Genomic DNA, 18,741 nt, shown 5'->3' with positions numbered 1-18,741 from the left:
AATGTATTTTAATTAATTTCATCATATTCTTTAATACCCTGAATACCACAAATTTAGAATTGTATTGACTGTATTTTATCATGAGCTTGTCAATATGCAGTTGTGACTGATGAGAGATGGAAATTGACTGGTATTAAGAAAAAGGTTATAAACTATTAACAGAGTTTTTAATTTCTATGTAATAAGTTAAATGAAATGTAAATTCAACTTTTAATAATGCATTGCTGTTTAACATCATGCTAAATTGTCTTAGAGATCAGAAGGTCATTATGTGTAAACGTGTATATCTGAGTTTTTGGAAACTTCATCAGTGGGCACTTTGATATTTCTTTAAAAGTTTCATTGTGATCAATTATTAACATAAAACACAGTAAGTAGTGACATTACAAAGAATTAAAAAAGCATGTAATTTTACTGGATTAATTAAAAGAATATTTTGAAAAGATATAGAAATCAATAAGGATGAGCTGAAAGGAAGGAAGATCATTAGTCCATGGCTGCTTGGATTGTTACATTGGGATGCTGATTGTGGAAAGGCTTTAGCAGGAAAGACTTGCTTAATGGTGTTGTGGTTTAACTCCAGCAGGCATTTAATTGCCATACAGCCCCTCACTCACTCCCTCAGCTGTGGGATGGGGGAGAGAACTGGAAAAACAAAAGTGAGAAAACTCACGGGTTGAGATAAAGACAGTAGAAAAGGTAAAACAAAAGCTTCACTCGCAAGCAAAGAAAAACAGGAAATTAATTCACTACTTCCCATTGACAGGCAGATGTTCAGCTATTTCAACTTTTATTGCTGATCATGAAGTCATGTGTTATGTCCCTTTGCTCAGTTTGGGTCAAGTGTCCTGGCTGTGTCCCTTCCCAATCTCTTGTGTGCCCCCCCCCCCCCCCCCCCCCCCCCAAAGCAGCTAAGGTGGATCTTGGTTGCCTACCCAAGTAAAACCACCACACATGCTGGCAATACTTTGCCTAATTCAGTCAATAATACCATAACCCCTCTTTGTGGCAACGGCACATTGCAGGTACATGTTCATCTTGGTGTCTACCAGGATTCCCAAAGCCTTTTTCGTAAAGCTACTTTCCAGTTAGATGGTCCCTAGCATGTACTAGTGTCTGGGGTTGTTCCTCCACAGGTGAAGGACTTTGCTCTTCTCCTTTTTACTCTCCTTCATGACATCCTTGTCAGCCCGCCTCTCCAGGCAAGGTTGTCAAGGTTACTCTGGATGACATCACAACCCTTTGGTCTATCCACCACTCCTCCCACTTTTGTCTCGTGAAAACTTGCTGAGGGTACTCTCTGTCCCATCATCCAAATCATTAATGAGGATGTGAAATACAACTGGGTCCACTACTGACACCAGGGATTCATTGCTTATTACTGCCTCCAGCTAGACTTTACAACACTGGTTACCATCTTTAAGGCTTGATCATTCAACCAGTTTTTACTCCTCCTCATTGTCTTCCCATTCAGCTCATACATCAACAGCTTGTCTATGAGGATCTTATTGGGGACATTGTCAGAGGCCTTACAGAATTTCAGGAAGATAATATCCACTACTCATACATCAGGTTGATCATTTCAGAAGCTTATCAAGTTGTTCAAGAATGACTTCTTCTTGGAGAATACATGCTGACTACTCCTGATGAGTTTCATGTCTTTCATATACCTGGAAATAGTTTCCAGGGTTAGATGCTCCATCACCTTCAAAGCGTATAGGATGAAGTTGACCAGACTGTGGATCCCTGCATCCTCTTCCTTTCTTTTCTTGAAGACAGGAGTAACATTTGTTTTCTTCCAGTCTTTGGGCACTTCTCCCTGTTTCCATTATATTATATTACATAAGTATATTAAATGAATATATTAATTATATAATCATTATTAAACAGTAAAGTAATTATTATAGAGTGTGGCCCTGCAATCATGAACTTATGAACATCCAGTTTGTTCAACTATTCCCTGACCTGATGTGCATTGCACTGAAGAGTAGTTTCCTTGCTCCAGCCTTTCAGTCTGATCTCTGGGAACTGGGATTCCTGAAGGACAGTCTTGGTTGTAAAGACTGAGGCAAAGAAGGCCTTCAGTATCTCAGCCTTTTCCCTGTCCTGTGTAACCAGGGATACCATCTCATTCAGCCATGGGCCCAGATCTTCCCTAGTCTTTCTTTTGTGATTGATGTACTTGTAGAAGCCCTTCTTGTTGGCTTTGTCATCTGTGGACAAGTTCAATTCTATTTGGGCTTTAGATTTCTTAACTTGAACACCAGCTGCTCAGACAAAGTGTCTGTATTCCTTCCTCCCTGGTTACCTTTCCTTGCTTCCACTAACTGTAGGCCTCCTTTTTGGGTCAGGAGCTCCCTGTTCAGCCTTGCAAGCTTCCTGTCATTTTTAACAGACTTCTAATTCATGGAGATGAGCCTCTCTTAAGCTTGAAGGAAGTGATTCTTGGATATTAACTGGATTTATTACTGCCCTCCTCCCTCCAGGGTCTTATCCCACTGTACTCTATGGAGCAGATACTTGAAAAGTCCAAAATCTGCTCTCCTGAATTCCAGGGTTGAGAGCTTACTGTGCATGATCCTTGCTGCCCTCAGGATCTCCATCCTTTCATGGTCAGAGCAACCAAGGCTGCATTTGGCCTTTACCTTCCAAACAAGGCCCTTGTCAGTGAGAATGAGGTCCAGCATAGCACCTCTCCTTGATGGCTTCTTGTAGTTTAACCCAGCAGGCAGCCAATCACGACACAGCTGTTTGATCACTCCCCTCCACCCTGATCAAACACAGTGTGATGGGGAAGAGAATCAGGAAATAAAAAAATAAGAGCTCATGGGTTGAGATAAAGATGGTTAAATAGGACAGAAAAAGAAGGGGAAAATATTATTAGTAATAATATATATATTAAAGACAAGCAATGTACAACACAATTTCTTACCACCTGCTGACTGATGCCCAGCCTATCCCTGTGCAGTGGCCACCTGTTCTGGCCAACCCTCACAGTTTTTACTGTTCTACATAATGTCATATGTTATGGAATATCCCTTTGGACAGTTTGGGTCGGCTGTCCTGGTTCTGTCCCCTCCCAGCTCCTTGTGCACGCCCAGTCTCCTTGCTGATAGGGCAGCATGAGAAGCTGAAAAGTCCTTGGCTTTGTGTAAGCACTGTTCTGCAACAACTAAAACATTGGTGTATTATCAGAATTATTCTTATTTTAAATCTTAAATGTAACATATGCTAGCCCTTATGAAGAAAATTAACTCTATCCCAGCTAAAACCAGGATACTCCTCTATCACTTGGAGAAGGATGTTATCATAAACACATTTCAGGAACTTCTTGGTTTGCTTATGCCCTACTGTGTTTTCCTTCAACCGATATCAGAGTGGTTGATGTCCTCCATGAACACCAAGGCTTGTAAATATGAGGCTTCTCTAATCTGTCTGTAGAGGGCCTCATCCAATTTTTCTTCCTGGTCTGGTGGCCCGTAGCAGGCCCCACACTACAATGTCACCTAGCCCTGGTTTCTCTTTAATCCTAACCCTTAAACGCTTGGTCAGCTCCTCATCCATCCCCAGGCAGAGCTCAATTCACTCCATTGACATAGAGAGTGACAGTCCCTCCTCATGTTGGTTACCAGTTATTTGGGGAACTTTATGTATAGGTAGGATTTGTAACTGAGGGACCATGTTAAAGGCCTTACGGATGTCCAGGTAGATTACATCGGTTGGTCTTCCCCTGTCAACCGATGCAGTTACTCCATCATAACAAGCCACCCATGATATGCCCTTGGGGAAGCCATTCTGTGTGTCTCGGATCACCTCTTTGTCTTGCATGTGCCTTAATATTGCTTCCAGGAGGATCTTTTCCATGATCTTGCCAGGCAGAGAGGCGGGGGGTGGGGCGTGGGGGTGAGGGGGGATGTCAGAATCTCATCTCTGCAGTATCTCTGTGAAACTGCTGTCGATCTCTTCATCATCTGCGGTGGTGCTGCTCAGTCTAATATTTATTATTTGTTTATTTTATCATTTAATTGCACTAATTTCAGAAAATGAACAAAGAAACAATCACAAAAACACAAATACTGGTAGACAAGAGCAGCAAAAATATCAGCAAAAGCCACCAGTAAAAGTAATTAATGAACTCATTATGCTTCATTCTATCATTATGGAGAAGTGCAGATCACTAGATCTCTAGACCCATCTCTAGACCTAGATCTCTAGACCCATCATGCTGTAGAGGAGATCACATTTCATACAAAATGTCGATATAAATAATGTCTTTAGAGGAGTTGATCAGCACAAATGTCAGGTTTGCATAGAAATTCACAAAATAATCAACTTCGCTCACAGGAATTAAAGAGATTCAATTAACATCATGCTACACAACAGATGTGGTAAACCTTCCAAAACTACATAATATTCAGTAACACTTACATAAATATTATTATCATCATTACAAACTTTGCTAGATTCAAACCTAATCTCATCTCTTGCTAAATCAGAAGTCTTTTAGGGCAGAGTATATCATAAGAAATTGGAGATGTCTGTGGAGTAACCATCTACATCCAAGCTAATTAACCTTGACTCCCTTCTTAGTTCTCCCAGTCAAAAGAAATAGGTACTGTTGTGACATTTTTAATCTCACAAATTCTAATAACTTATTTCAAAATGAGACAAGTTATACTACATAATTTTCTTTTTTTTTTTTCTTTTTCTCTCTATTGACTGTAAAATCATGTAAAAAATGTCTCTGTTTAGAATTCAACTCATCTAACTTCAGCCATTTACAAGTGAAATAGCTTGTATAAAGTAGTTTTCTAAACTCTCTATTGTATGAGTCTTCATCCAAGCTGTGCTTCTTTTAATCTGTTTTACACAGTTATTTAAAGATTGGATGAATCACCCAGGCTGTATCTATATTTCTTATTCCTGAATGAATGAAACCTAAGTGATTAACTTAGAATAAACACGTAAAAAATCAGGGTAATAGCTCTTTATCTAGAATGACAGGCAGTTAACTATCTGGAAAGGATGGCACAATCCCCATGATTCTTTGCTCAGAGCTCAGAAACCTAACCTCCAAATTACCCTCAGTATTCATTGTGAATAAGGTATGTACATGTTCTTTACCAAAACAATACAGTGTATTTCCTATCTTTTCCATGTTTTAGTTCACTGGTTAGAGGCCTCAGCCCAGGAATTCTGTATCTCATATTCAGTACTTTCTTCTGTCTAAGAGACATATTTCACATATGACTGCTCTCTATATCATCTGAATGTGTTGTGTTCTGCAGTCTTTTATTTTTTGTTTGTTTGTTTATTTGTTTATTTGTTTGTTTTACTTACCTGCTAAGGTGAGACCTGAGCTTTAGTTACAGCTCCAATGACTATATTACTACTCACAGTACAGCGAAGAAATACCCAAGAATTCACAGGGAATAAATAAAAAGTAGTTTTATACTGTTTTAATTAAAGTTTGAAGAAAAGTAAATGTCTTCACAAAAGCTAGTGTTAAACAAAGGTAATTTCATGTTGTCAGGAGAATAAGATGTATTAATGCTCTTATAAATATGAGAGATTGTATAAGACACCTTTAAAAGACCAGGAAAAAGGTCACCTAGGGAGAAATAAGGTTTTCCAGTGTATGAGGGGAGACTGATGACTGGGATTTTAAGCAGCAATTTTAAATCTTCACAAACCCTTATAGACAGAAAAGAGGCTTAAACAATGGACTGATATTGAGAAGTATCATTGGTTTTGAAGATAATTTAAAAGGTTAGTTGATAACATACACATACATAAATGTGTTCCAGGCATAATAATTTCTTTCCATACTTGGCCTTCAAACATTTATAGACCTATCATATCCTGATTTAGTCAACAGTTAGTCTGCAAATATTTATTTATTTATTTATTTGTTTTTCTAGTAAATCACTTAGTGAATCTAATAAATCACATCTTACAGTACTTGGATAGTTTTATTGCTTTTCTCTGAACTGTTTCCAGTTTATCAGCATGTTTCTAGGACTGCTGAACCCAAAATGGTACATGTTGTAGACTGGTACATGAAAGGAAACAATGAATCAAAGCTACTGCTTTGATGGGGTTTGGTGTGAGGTGGGGGTAACTTCTGTCACTAACTAACCTCTCAGAGAGTTTCTAAGGTTGTGCTGATTGGATCATGTAGTGGTTTCACATTGATGGCAAGGTAAGCTCCACCACACTGCTCTCTCATTCCCCCTCCTCAAAGGCAAAGGGGAAGAAAATATGATGAAAAAGGTCTCAAAGGTTGAGATAAGGACAGGGACATCGCTCACCAATTGCAGTCATGGGGAAAACAGATTCAGCATGGGGAGGTTAATGTAATATATTGCCTATGGCTAATAACAGACTAGAGAAGTGAGAAGCTAAAAGCAAAATAAAAACACCTTCCCCCTCATCCACCTTATCCTTCCTCCTCCCTGCAAGCAGCACCAGGGAATGGGGAATTGGGATGATGGTCGATTCCTAAAAACTCATGTCTGCCACTCCTTCCTTATCACTCTCTTCCCTGCTCCTTTGTGGAGTCCCTCCCATGGGATGCCATCCTTCCCAAACTGATCCAACACGGATTTCCCATGACTGCAGTTCTTCGAGCACTCTTCTAATATGGATATCTACCATGGGGTCCATCCTTCAGGAATGGACTTTTCCAGCATGGGTTCCACATCAGCAACATTTCCTGCTAGATCAGCTGTTCCACCATCGGATCCTCTGCACAGGCTGCAGTTACTGACTGGAGTCTGCTCCTGCAGGGCCTCTCCATGGGCTGCCACTTTCCTCAGGCTAGATCCACCTACTGCACAGTGAGCTCCTCCATGATCTGCACTGTGGAGATTTGCTCCACTGTGGTACACCATGGGCTGAAGGCCTGCTCCACTGGCCACAGAGGAACTTCTGTTCTGGTGCCTGGAGCACCTCCTCCCCTTCCACTTCTTCTCTGACCTTGATATCTGCAGGGTTGTTTCTTTCTACATTTTCTCATTCCTCTCACACAGCTGCTGTTGCACAGCAGTTTTTTCCCTTTCTTAAGTCTGCCCTCACGGAAGCACAACCAGTGCCACTCATTGGCTCACCTTGGTCCAGCAGCAGGTCCCTCTTCAAGCTATCTGGAGCTGGCTCTTATCTAACATGGGACAGTTTCTGAACTCTTCTAGTAGGTGCTATGCCCCTATAGCCCCCTCAACACCAAAAGCTTTCCATATGAGCCCAATACAGACTGGGAGCCTTATGGCTGGGAAATCAATGAGATATATATGCTCTAGTAGACAGATGAACTGGGAGGAAAGGTATTATCAGCGTGGAACTTCCATGAATGAAATTATAGATTAGAGGACTGGAGATACAGCAAAATGAGCTTAATGGAAAAGATATAAGATGAAAGGAAAAAAAAATCAAAGAAAAAATAAGGAAAAAGGGAAATTTAATGAAAAAAATAAAGACCGCAAAAAGGAAAAGAAAAGTAACAATGAGAAGAAAAATGTTGACAAACTGCAGAAAAAAAAAAAAAAAATCTGTCTGCCTACAAATATGAGGGACGATCCCCTGCCTCTGCAAGTTGGATTTGAAAACTGTATTATAGGCTTCTTACCTTAAATTCTTTCTTTGTTCCTTTCTCTCTCTTTGGTGGACATCATATTTTGTGTTCAAGTATTCCTAGAAGAAAGAATATTAGAGTCAATGTCCAAGAATTTTTGCCTAGATTATCTGTTTGCATGTTATCTATATTTTAAAAAGAGGATATGAACATTATGCATTAGAAAAAAAAAAAAAAAAAAAGGGAGAAAAAAATCAGAAAGCAAAGCCTAATAGCAATAAGCACTCACTAGAAATGGATTCAGTCTTTGGAAATGAAAGGTAGAAATAAATAAGATAAGAAAGAGGAAATTGATGGCAAGATAAAGAATGTTTTCTGGGAGTTTAGTAGAGTGAAAGATCACAGAATGCAAAAGCATTTCCATCTCAGGGTAAGATTGTCAGGTTTGTCAAGAAAACTCAAAAGTTTGTCATCACAAAAACTTTGTGACCTGGAGAAAAGTCCTTGTAGATTGTCCTTGTTCTCTCTTTAGGAGAGAAAGAGACTGAGACTTATAGGCAGCACAAGAAAATGAAGTTCATAGAGACAATCTATTTTTGTACTCCATCATGAATTCATCGTGCCTAAGATTCAAGGAAAAAACACAGGACTGAACATCCCTTGTTTGAACTTAATACCCACTGTGTTGGGTTTTTCAGTCCAAACTAACACTTAACTGTGAAGACGTTTCAGATGTTCTTAAATTACCTTTATGGATAAGAGGAATTCAGTGCATTCTGGTAGATGTCACATAGCCTGTACTGGGAGTACATGCACCAAATTCCAGCTAAGACTTTTTTTCATCAGGAATATTAAACAGTCTTATTCTATGTTATGCACAGGGTTCTGGGAGTCCCACAATGGGTAAAGCACAGCTTGTGTACTGAAAATTAACCTGAGTATGATATCATGCCTAAACTTAATAAAGCATCACAGAATCCAAAACACTGGAAACACTCATTTTTAATATCCTCCTTGTCATCTTTCATCTATGATCCCACTTATTTTTATTTAAGCTCACTGTTTCATCTTGCTTGAAACCACAGTTTTAGTAGAACCACTGGTATGGTCAGAACACGAGGTTTATTGTCCTGCTCTGAATGGCAGTGATTTGGTGCATATATGACCATCAGATGCTCTGGAAAGCTTCAAAATTGGTTAGTTGGTCCATAGCCAGTGATTTTAATAGAATAACATTATCTTTTCACTATCTTGTGACACCCTTCACATAATCAAATATACATATATAGCATTTGTAATACATCTGTCTGTTGACGTGGCATAGGGTTGTATTAGAAATTAGTTATGAATTACCTACAATTATGAATTACCTATGAACTAGCTCCAGCTCAATCAAACCTTTTACAGGCTCACTAAGACCGCATTCTTAGTAAAGTTCCACATGAAGATCACTATATGTACACTAGGCAGGAGCTGGATCATTTTCAACAGGCAAAGTACATTAATACAGTTAATGTACAATTACAGTACAAGTTAGAGGGCTCATGTTAACTATGAGAAAACCTTTACAGATAATTTTATAATTAATCCAGGTACCAGCCTCTGTACTGTGAATATTTGTAGAAAGGTGACTGAAATCTGGGCACAACAGACTTAAGTCTGTTTATCTGGATTATAAGGATGTTGTAAGGATGTGTAGGGACAAAATTAGAAAGGCCAAAGCTCACCTGGAGCTCAATCTGGCTACTGCTGTTAAAAATAACAAAAAACGTTTTTACAAATACATTAACGTGAAAAGGAGGACTAAGGAGAATCTTCATCCTTTACTGGATGCGGGGGGAAACTTAGTTACAAAAGATGAAGAAAAGGCTGAGGTGCTTAATGACTTCTTTGCCTCAGTCTTTAGCAGCAAAACCAGTTGTTCTCTGGATACCCAGTACCCTGAGCTGGTGGAAGGGGATGGGGAGCAGAATGTGGCCCTCACTATCCACAAGGAAATGGTTGGCGACCTGCTACAGCACTTGGATGTACGCAAGTCGATGGGGCCGGATGGGATCCACCCGAGGGTACTGAGAGAACTGGCGGAGGAGCTGGCCAAGCCACTTTCCATCATTTATCAGCAGTCCTGGCTATCAGGAGAGGTCCCAGTCGACTGGTGGCTAGCAAATGTGATGCCCATCTACAAGAAGGGCCGGAGGGTAGACCCGGGGAACTATAGGCCTGTCAGTTTGACCTCAGTGCCAGGGAAGCTCATGGAGCAGATTATCTTGAGGGTCATCACGCGGCACTTACAGGGCAAGCAGGCGATCAGGCCCAGTCCGCATGGGTTTATGAAAGGCAGGTCCTGCTTGACAAACCTGGTCTCCTTCTATGACAAAGTGACACGCTTGGTGGATGAGGGAAAGGCTGTGGATGTGGTCTACCTTGACTTCAGTAAGGCTTTTGACACTATTTCCCACAACATTCTCCTCAAGAAACTGGCTGCTCATGGCTTGGACTGGCATACACTTTGTTGGGTTAAAAACTGGCTGGATGGCCAGGCCCAAAGAGTTGTGGTGAATGGAGTCAAATCCAGTTGGAGGCCGGTCACTAGTGGAGTCCCCCAGGGCTCAGTACTGGGGCCAGTTCTCTTCAATATCTTTATCGATGATCTGGATGAGGGGACTGAGTGCACCCTCAGTAAGTTTGCAGATGACACCAAGTTAGGTGTGTGTGTCGATCTGCCCGAGGGAAGGAAGGCTCTGCAGGAGGATCTGGATAGGCTGGACCGATGGGCTGAGGTCTACTGTATGAAGTTCAACAAGGCCAAGTGCCGGGTCCTGCACATGGGGCACAACAACCCCAAGAAGCACTGCAGGCTGGGAGATGAGTGGTTAGAAAGGTGCCTGGCAGAGAAGGACCTGGGAGTATTGGTTGATAGTTGGCTGAATATGAGCCAGCAGTGTGCTCAGGTGGCCAAGAATGCCGACAGCATCCTGGCTTGTATAAGAAGCAGTGTGGCCAGCAGGTCTAGGGAATTGATTGTCCCCCTTGTACGAGGCTCTGGTGAGGCCGCACCTCGAGCACTGTGATCAGTTTTGGCCCCTCACTACAAGAAGGACATGGAGGTGCTCGAACGAGTCCAGAGAAGGGCAACAAAGCTGGTGAGGGGTCTGAAGAAGAAGCCTTATGAGGAGCAGCTGAGGGAGCTGGGACAGTTCAGCCTGCAGAAGAGAAGGCTCGGGGGCAATCCTATCACTCTCTACAGGTACCTTAAAGGAGGCTGTAGGGAGGTGGGGATTGGTCTATTCTCCCATGTGCCCGGTGGTAGGACGAGGGGGAATGGGCTAAAGTTGCACCAGGGGAAGTTTAGTTTGGATATTAGGAAGAACTTCTTTACTGAAAGGGTTGTTAGGCATTGGAATGGGCTGCCCAGGGAAGTGGTTGAGTCACCATCCCTGGAGGTCTTTAAGAGATGTTTAGATATAGAGCTTAGTGATATAGTTTAGTGGTGGACTTGTTAGTGACAGGTCAGAGGTTGGACTGGGTGATCTTGGAGGTCTCTTCCAACCTAGACGATTCTGTGATTCTGTGATTCTGTGGTTGAGTCACCATCCCTGGAGGTCTTCAAAAGACGTTTAGATGTAGAGCTTAGTGACATGGTTTAGTGGAGGACTTGTTAGTGTTAGGTCAGAGGTTGGACTCAGTGATCTTGGTGGTCTCTTCCAACCTAGATGATTCTGTGATTCTGTGAAGTACTGAAATGCTGAATTTCAGATCTAAAGCCTTAGATTTTTACTTGTGTCTTCAGGAGATGAAAGGTATTCACAAAAGTTTACTAGAGAAGCTTGTCGCCTCTACAGTCAGTGGAGAGAGGTCAACTGCTCTAGGGATGGATTCAGAACATGTAAAAATAAGCTCTTGAATAACATTTGAATGAGTCTCTGTCCAGTAATGGAGGTTATTATGGAGAACATTTCCACAAGAATAACTGTTTTTCATGTGCACATGATGCTGCTTCCCAAATAATTTGAATGTTGGTCCCAGAGTAGGAGAAGGATTTGTGATGGTGAATGGAAATGTTAGTAAACTATGGAATTATGTGTGTGTATATATATATATACATATATATATATATTAGCATCAGCAGCACAACGGTAATAACTAAAATTTATCTCATTTCCCCCCCCCCCAAAAAAAAAAAAGAAAAAAGTAATCCCTTTCAATCATTCTTCCCTCTCCCATTACTCCTATCTCCTTGGCTATGACATTGTTTAAGAAACCTGTGTACGTTCTTCATACAGAGAACATAAGCCAGGCTCCCAGATGAGGATTTTCTAAGTATCATTTTAATAACAAAACTATGACCAATTAGATAAGTGTAACTTTAAAGATACACTTGTTTTGAGATAATATGAATACAAGATTAAATCATGATTAGGAATAAATTAATTGGGTACAGGTTGAATAAAAAACTTTCTGCCGCTACATTACAGTAATCAAAAATTTACAGCTGCCTAGTTTATTTAATATAGCATGGATTTCCCAGAATGAGAAGTCTTCACGTGTTCCTCGGTATGTTCTGGAAGCTCTGGAAGACTAACCATTTGGGCTAGGTAAGTCTTCCTATGTGACACCTACTTTCTTGCTATTTGAGAATGAAACAAACTAATTTAAACTTTCTTGCTATTTGAGAATTAAACAAACTAGCAAAGGAAGAAAATGTACTGCGTAACAGAAATGTGGATTATATTCTGTATGGTTTCATAAAGAATTAAAATTTCACATTAAGCAGTATAAATACCTTCATAATTTGATAGTTTTCCTTATTAAATAGTAATAAAGTAACATAACTTTGATACCTTGTAAAAGAATAATGATAGTAATGATAATAATAAAAAAGCAGGGATTCCTGTCTTCGTTCATTTCTAACTGTAGAAAAATAAACAGCATTCAAACAAACTAACAAAAAACACTTTAGCCTCACATCTGTAGTATTTATTTCATAAAATATGCACATTTGATGTGATCTTTTTCAGACAGTTACTGATTATAGATGAAGACCAAAATAAGTCTTCAAGCAAGCTCATATATAATTTACAACTACGTGTGTTTCAGCAGCTGCCAGTATTGTGCCACTATACGTTTTATATTTGCAACATAGTCCTCTATGTTAGAAAATACATCTATTTCTGTCTGAGGTAATTTTCTCTACCCTATTCTTTACAGTTTGTATAATTGAAGACTTTTAATTCACTCAGGAAATCAGATGAAACAAAGGAACTTATGCTTTAGGTAAAAACTTCATGCAGAAAATAGCTGATTCAGTCATGCAGTTCTCAAGTGGAAGTGATATGAACTTTCTCAGCTTTAGTACTTGTACAAAGAACAAAATGTATTTAAAGCTATTTCCTACTAAACTATAACAGTTTCCAAAGAACAAGGAATAAAAGTCTAAATGTACATAGACTTTACAATTACAAAAGAGAGTATAGTAACAAAAGACCATTGTATTTAGTTGTGTGGTTTCTTTGTTCATTAGCTGCTTTACCAGCAGTGTTTATTGTTATTGTGGTGAAAAATATTAGCAACATTTTATGAACTTTTCCATGCACATAGAAAACATTTATATATGTCGTTCTCAAGGCGTATATAGGTAATTAATATGATCTCCAATAAATTAATAAACTCCTTATAAATTAGAAAAAAAACAAAAACAAAAAAAAACTTGTATTGGAAAAACATTAGAAATAAATAGAGACTTTCTGAGAGTATAAGAACAACATTTAAATGATCATATTAAAAGTTCTGATAAGCTGTGACTCTATGGTTATATTTCTGTACTCAGGATGTTATAGTACTACTTTTCTTGAGTTATAGTATTACTCTAAATGTCAACAATTCATTGTAGTGATGAGTAATTTTAATGCGCAGTGAGAATGGCCTAAAGCTGAAGTAATTATGTTTTTATATGTGCATGTTAAGGGTATGTCCATGTAGGTATGCATGTTAAAGGAATTCAAAAGTTGAAATATTAATCGTTACAATACCTAGGAAATGTAAGACTAAAAGCTGCACATGCAAATATAATTCAGCCCCCAGAAAGATAAACATCATGTAACGTGGCATAGTAGTACTATTATGCTGTTGGTTTTTGTGTTTTTGTTTTGTTTTCTTTTCCTATAGGATAGGCAGCCTTTAATTCTTCTATTCCTTATATCTGATTACTTTGCAACTTCAATATTCATTAATGTATATTTTTTATGCATAAAAATAGAGGAAAATCATAGCATAGAAAAATAGCAATCTCCCTCTAAAGTAATCAACAGACTTAAAATCTTTATAAGCATTTCAGTTCTCTTATCATATGAACTAATTAAGAAAATTATAGCAATAAATTGGCTGTTAACTTCTCCATTGGACTAACATTACAGAAGGAAGGAGACACACTCAGAGTTGTGAGTTTCACAATTACTTTTTAGAATTAAAAAGAAACATTGAATTTAGGAACAATATTTTCCAATTGATGGTCTTGAGAGAAGTTTGATGTGATAGACTGCCACTCTCCTTATTGCTGTCATCTGTCTTTGGATAGCAGTTCTCTATTCTCAGTGTTCATTTCAGTTTTGATTCTTTATTGATATTTCCACGGTGTCATGCTTGGTCCACTTGCTTCATGATTTCTATTATGTATTTACCAGCTCCTGCCCATGCTTATTTTAGTGCCTGCTTGCCATCTTCACTGTTGTCATTGACCATCCTCTTCCATAATCAACTTCTTTCTCTACAAAAATTTGCCATTCTGTCTCTCTTTTCCTGTCGCTCTATGCTCTTACTTACCAAACTTCCCTACTACATAGGACCACAAATAAAATCATAGAACCACTTAGGTTGGAAAAAACCTTCAAGGTTATCCATTGACCTAAGACTACAAATCCACCACTAAATCATGTCCCTTAGTGCCACATCCACACGTCTCAAATACCTCCAGGAATGGGGCCTCCATCTCCATCACCTCCCTCGGCAGCCCTTTCCAATGCCTAAAAACCCTCTTTGTGAATAAATTCTTCCTGATATCCAATCTAAAACTCCTGTGTCATGTTAAGGATATGTGGTTGAGGGAGGACCTCCCATTGAGTCACGAGGTTCAGAAAGGACCCCCTTGCTTTCTAAACTCCTTCTCAGAGCGGAGCCTAGGTAAGGCTGGATCCAGTCCTAGTCCCAGACTTGGTCAACGCTTTATGTCTAAAGGATTATGAATATAGCCACTATTAGAGTCAACATTTGCCTGTTTCAGAGCCCTGCCAAGGACTTTCACCAAGACAGTTTTGCAAAGTTGAAAAGGTAGGTAATTTATTAAGGGGACAGATATCACAGATCTGGAATTGCCATTGATAAATTAACTTACTGCAATAATTGAGCTCAAGTTAATAGTTTAGTGCTTTAGTTATCAATATTTGCCCAGGTAACATCTGACAGAGTTGGAGGCAAAAATCTTACCAAGAGGAATCCCTGCTTGGAAAGGAGAGAGGTCCAGGCCCATTGACCTGTCTGATAACTGGAGTTCTCATCCTCTACATCCCCCCAAGTGAGGTTTCTGAATACCAGATTTATACTTTGAGAGAGGAGGAACTGAGTCAGTTATAATGTGACTGGCTCTCAGCAAGGCTTGTTGCATTGTTTGGTAAAGAGGAAGGGGTAGGTGAGACCAATGTTCAATAAAGAGACAGGTTGTTTTCCTGGCTTTACTTGAAACAACATCAGGCTGTGAGGCTTTCATCTAATCCCAGATATCACTTATTTGTTGTAGTTCTCGGGCCCATTGTCCAACAACTGTCCTGTAGTTTGGCCAGACGAGCAAGATCTGCATGTTATTTAAGTCACATTCCTGCTCAAGCCCAGTCTCAGCAATCCTCTGCTGATTTACAGTCACTCGGTATTTCAGCACCAACAAGCCTGGCATTATTCCATACCCTAGCACAACTTGAGATGGTTATTTCACACTCCATCACTTGTCACATGAGAAAAGAGACCAAAACCTTCCTTGTTGCAACCTCCTTTCCAGAGGTTGAAAGATGAGGACGCTGATGATGTCTCCCCTCAGACTTCTTTTCTCTGAATTAAACAACCCCAGTTCCCTCAGACATTTCTCACTTATCTTGTTTTCTAGTCCCTTCACCAGTTTTGTTGCTCTTCTATGCACGCACTTGAGCAACTCAGTATCCTTGTTGTAGTGAGGGGCCCAAAACTGAATTCAGTACTCAAGGTGTGTTCTCACCAGTACAAGAGGACAATCATTTCCCTAGTCCTGTTGGCCATGCTATTTCTGATGCAAACCGGGATGACATTGGCCTTCTTGGTCGCCTGGGCATACTGCTGGCTCGTGGTCAGCTGGCTGTTGATGAGGTCCTTTTCTGCTGGGCAACTTTCCACCTACTCTTCCCCAAGGCTATACTGCTGCACAGGGCTGCTACGCTGAAGGGCGGGACCTAGCACTTAGCCTTGTTGAACGCCATGTGATTGGACGTGGTCCACCAATCCAGACTGTCCAGAACCCTCTGCAGGGTCCTCCTACCCTCAAGCAGATCAACACTCCCACCCTACTTGGTATCATCTACAAACTTACTGAGGGTGCACTCAATGCCCTCAACAATATTATTGACCAAGACATTAAACAAGACTGCCCCCAATACTGATCCTTGAGGAACACCACTAGTGACCATCCACTGTTTACATTTAATTCCATTTACAGCAACTGTCTGGGCCCAGCCACTTAGCCAGTTTTTTACCAAGTGAACAGTACATCCATCCAAGCCATGAGCATCTGGTTTCTCCAGGAGAAGGCTATGGGAAACACTGTCAAATATCTTGGTAAAATTCAAGTAAACAATATCCACAGCCTTTCCTTTGTCCACTAAGCAGGCCGTCATGTCCTAATACATTTACCTTTAAACTTATTTATTTATTTATTTGTTTGTTTGTTTATTTTTAGAATTAAGGATTATCTCTACTACTTATTACTTGTTGAAATCTCTATTACTTATTAGAATATACTTTCTCATCAATTTATTTTTCAACTGTCAAGAAAGCAGTGTAAAATTTCTACTGAACACAATTGAATGGCAAACTTTTAGAGGCCAAATTTAGGACATATATCTTGTCTTTATTTTAAAACTTGGACTACCTCTTACAAAGCAACAAACATGAGTACTTTTCAAATATCTAAAACAATTTTTTTCCTCAAACTTTATTCTCAGAAAAAGCCACACTGACTGAAATGTAATGAGGCAATTTTCCAGTACTAAGGCATATAACTATTTTCACAGATAAAATATTATGAGTCAGATTTTTTTTTTTTAAATCAATGAATAAATGTATGCATATATATTGCTATTTCTACCTATGACAAAAACTATATTTTTGTATTCAAGGAAGACATATTTTGGCACATGCAGGTAGTTTAGCTGAAAACAATATTCCATTGTTGGTACCTGCACATAACAGGTTATAGGTTCACTACTGTATTTGATGTTTCTTGCAGACATCACAGTAGTTGAGGACCATATACTGGAATCCAGAAGAGGCATGGGTAAGGGTCTTCTTCTATATTATCATCATATATAAAATATCTTTATCTGATTTTTTTTAACTATTATTACTTTTTTTTTTTTTTGGGGGGGGGGGGGCAGGGGAGGTAAGGTTTTGACTACCATGGTTAAGAAATTCATTGTCAATCATAATTATGATGTTATAACAGAGCACTGAGAATACTTTGATTCTCCCTCAACATATAATATAAATATCTGCTTCTCTTTTTAATAATAATAATAATAATAATAATAATAATAATAATAATAATAATAATAAATGTTCAGGGAAGATTCTGGCTATCTCAGTAAAAGATGCTGTCATTGATTTTTATCCAGTTTTTGGCACTGCCTTCTTTTCCCCATGTTACTATGACAAGAAAAAATATGTTTAATTTAGCTATTAACCTTCAGCCCCTCTAAGGAATGTGTCATCATTTCCATGTTTTATGCCAATTGATTTCATATGCACTGATTCCATATGCATTATCTCATCCCTAAAATGGTTTCTCTACTTTTAAATCAGTTAAAGCAAATGTAAAGCAGAAAGTAGAAAGAATTGTAGAAATTTGAAAAGAAACTTTGACATCAGGGGATAGATAATGATATGCCTTGGGGTAGGATCTAGTTAAAAAAGAGATACAGGAAATGGGGCTTAAGTGATATGAATTTGTAAGGTCTCAAACATCATTTGTCTATTCTCCTGTTCACAGCTGTCTGCATATTCTTGGTTGGCTTTTTTGCAGTTTTAACAGGACTAAGGATCTTGATGCTAAGCTATACTCAATTACACTTTTACCTGAATCCTGTGAGGGGCTTTATTGGGATCCCTGTGAAATACAGAGGACTTCACCTAAAAACGTGTATATGTATGTGTTTGTGTATATGTATACGTATATGTATACATGACAGCCGTGGTGCTCAGAGCTCAATGATCAAACAATTAATCTGTATACAGTTCTTTTCTCTGTCACTAGCTGTAGCTCACTGCATCACTAACCTTCCAGAGTAGAGGCAATTCACAGGAACTGAGAGTACTTTCACCTATTTTACTGAGTCTAAGACATTGTCCAGAAGGGCTTAAAATGGAACATGAGGAGTACATTATTCTACGGTCTATTTGTTAAGGAAGTGTAGTGGGTTTATGTGGCAAGGTTTTGGTAGCAGGGGGCCATAGGGGTGGCTTCTGTGAGAAGGATCTGGAAGCTGCCCCATGTTTGGTAAGGGCCCCACTGCTGACCAGAGCTGAGCCAATAAGTGATGTTGTTTTGCGCCTCTGTGAGAGCATATTTAAGACAGGGAAAAAAACGCTGTGCCACACACAGCAGCTGGGAGAGTGAGAGGAGTGAGGAACAGCCTTGCAGGCGCCAAGGTCAGTGAAGAAGGAGGGGGAGAGGTGCTCCAGGCACCAGAGCAGGAGTCCCCTGCGGCCTGTGGTGAGGACCATGGTGAAGCAGGTTGTCCCCCTGCAGCCCATGGAGTACCACGGTAGAGCAGGGTTCCACGCTGCAGCCCGTGGAGGAGACCACAGTGGAGCAGGTGGACCTGCACCGACGGAGGCTGCGGCCTGTGGAAGACCCCTGCCGGAGCAGATTCCGGGCCAGA

Source organism: Cygnus olor, chromosome 1, assembly GCF_009769625.2.
Source record: "Cygnus olor isolate bCygOlo1 chromosome 1, bCygOlo1.pri.v2, whole genome shotgun sequence".
Classification (NCBI taxonomy): Eukaryota; Metazoa; Chordata; class Aves; order Anseriformes; family Anatidae; genus Cygnus; species Cygnus olor.
This window is presented reverse-complemented; position numbering follows the sequence as displayed.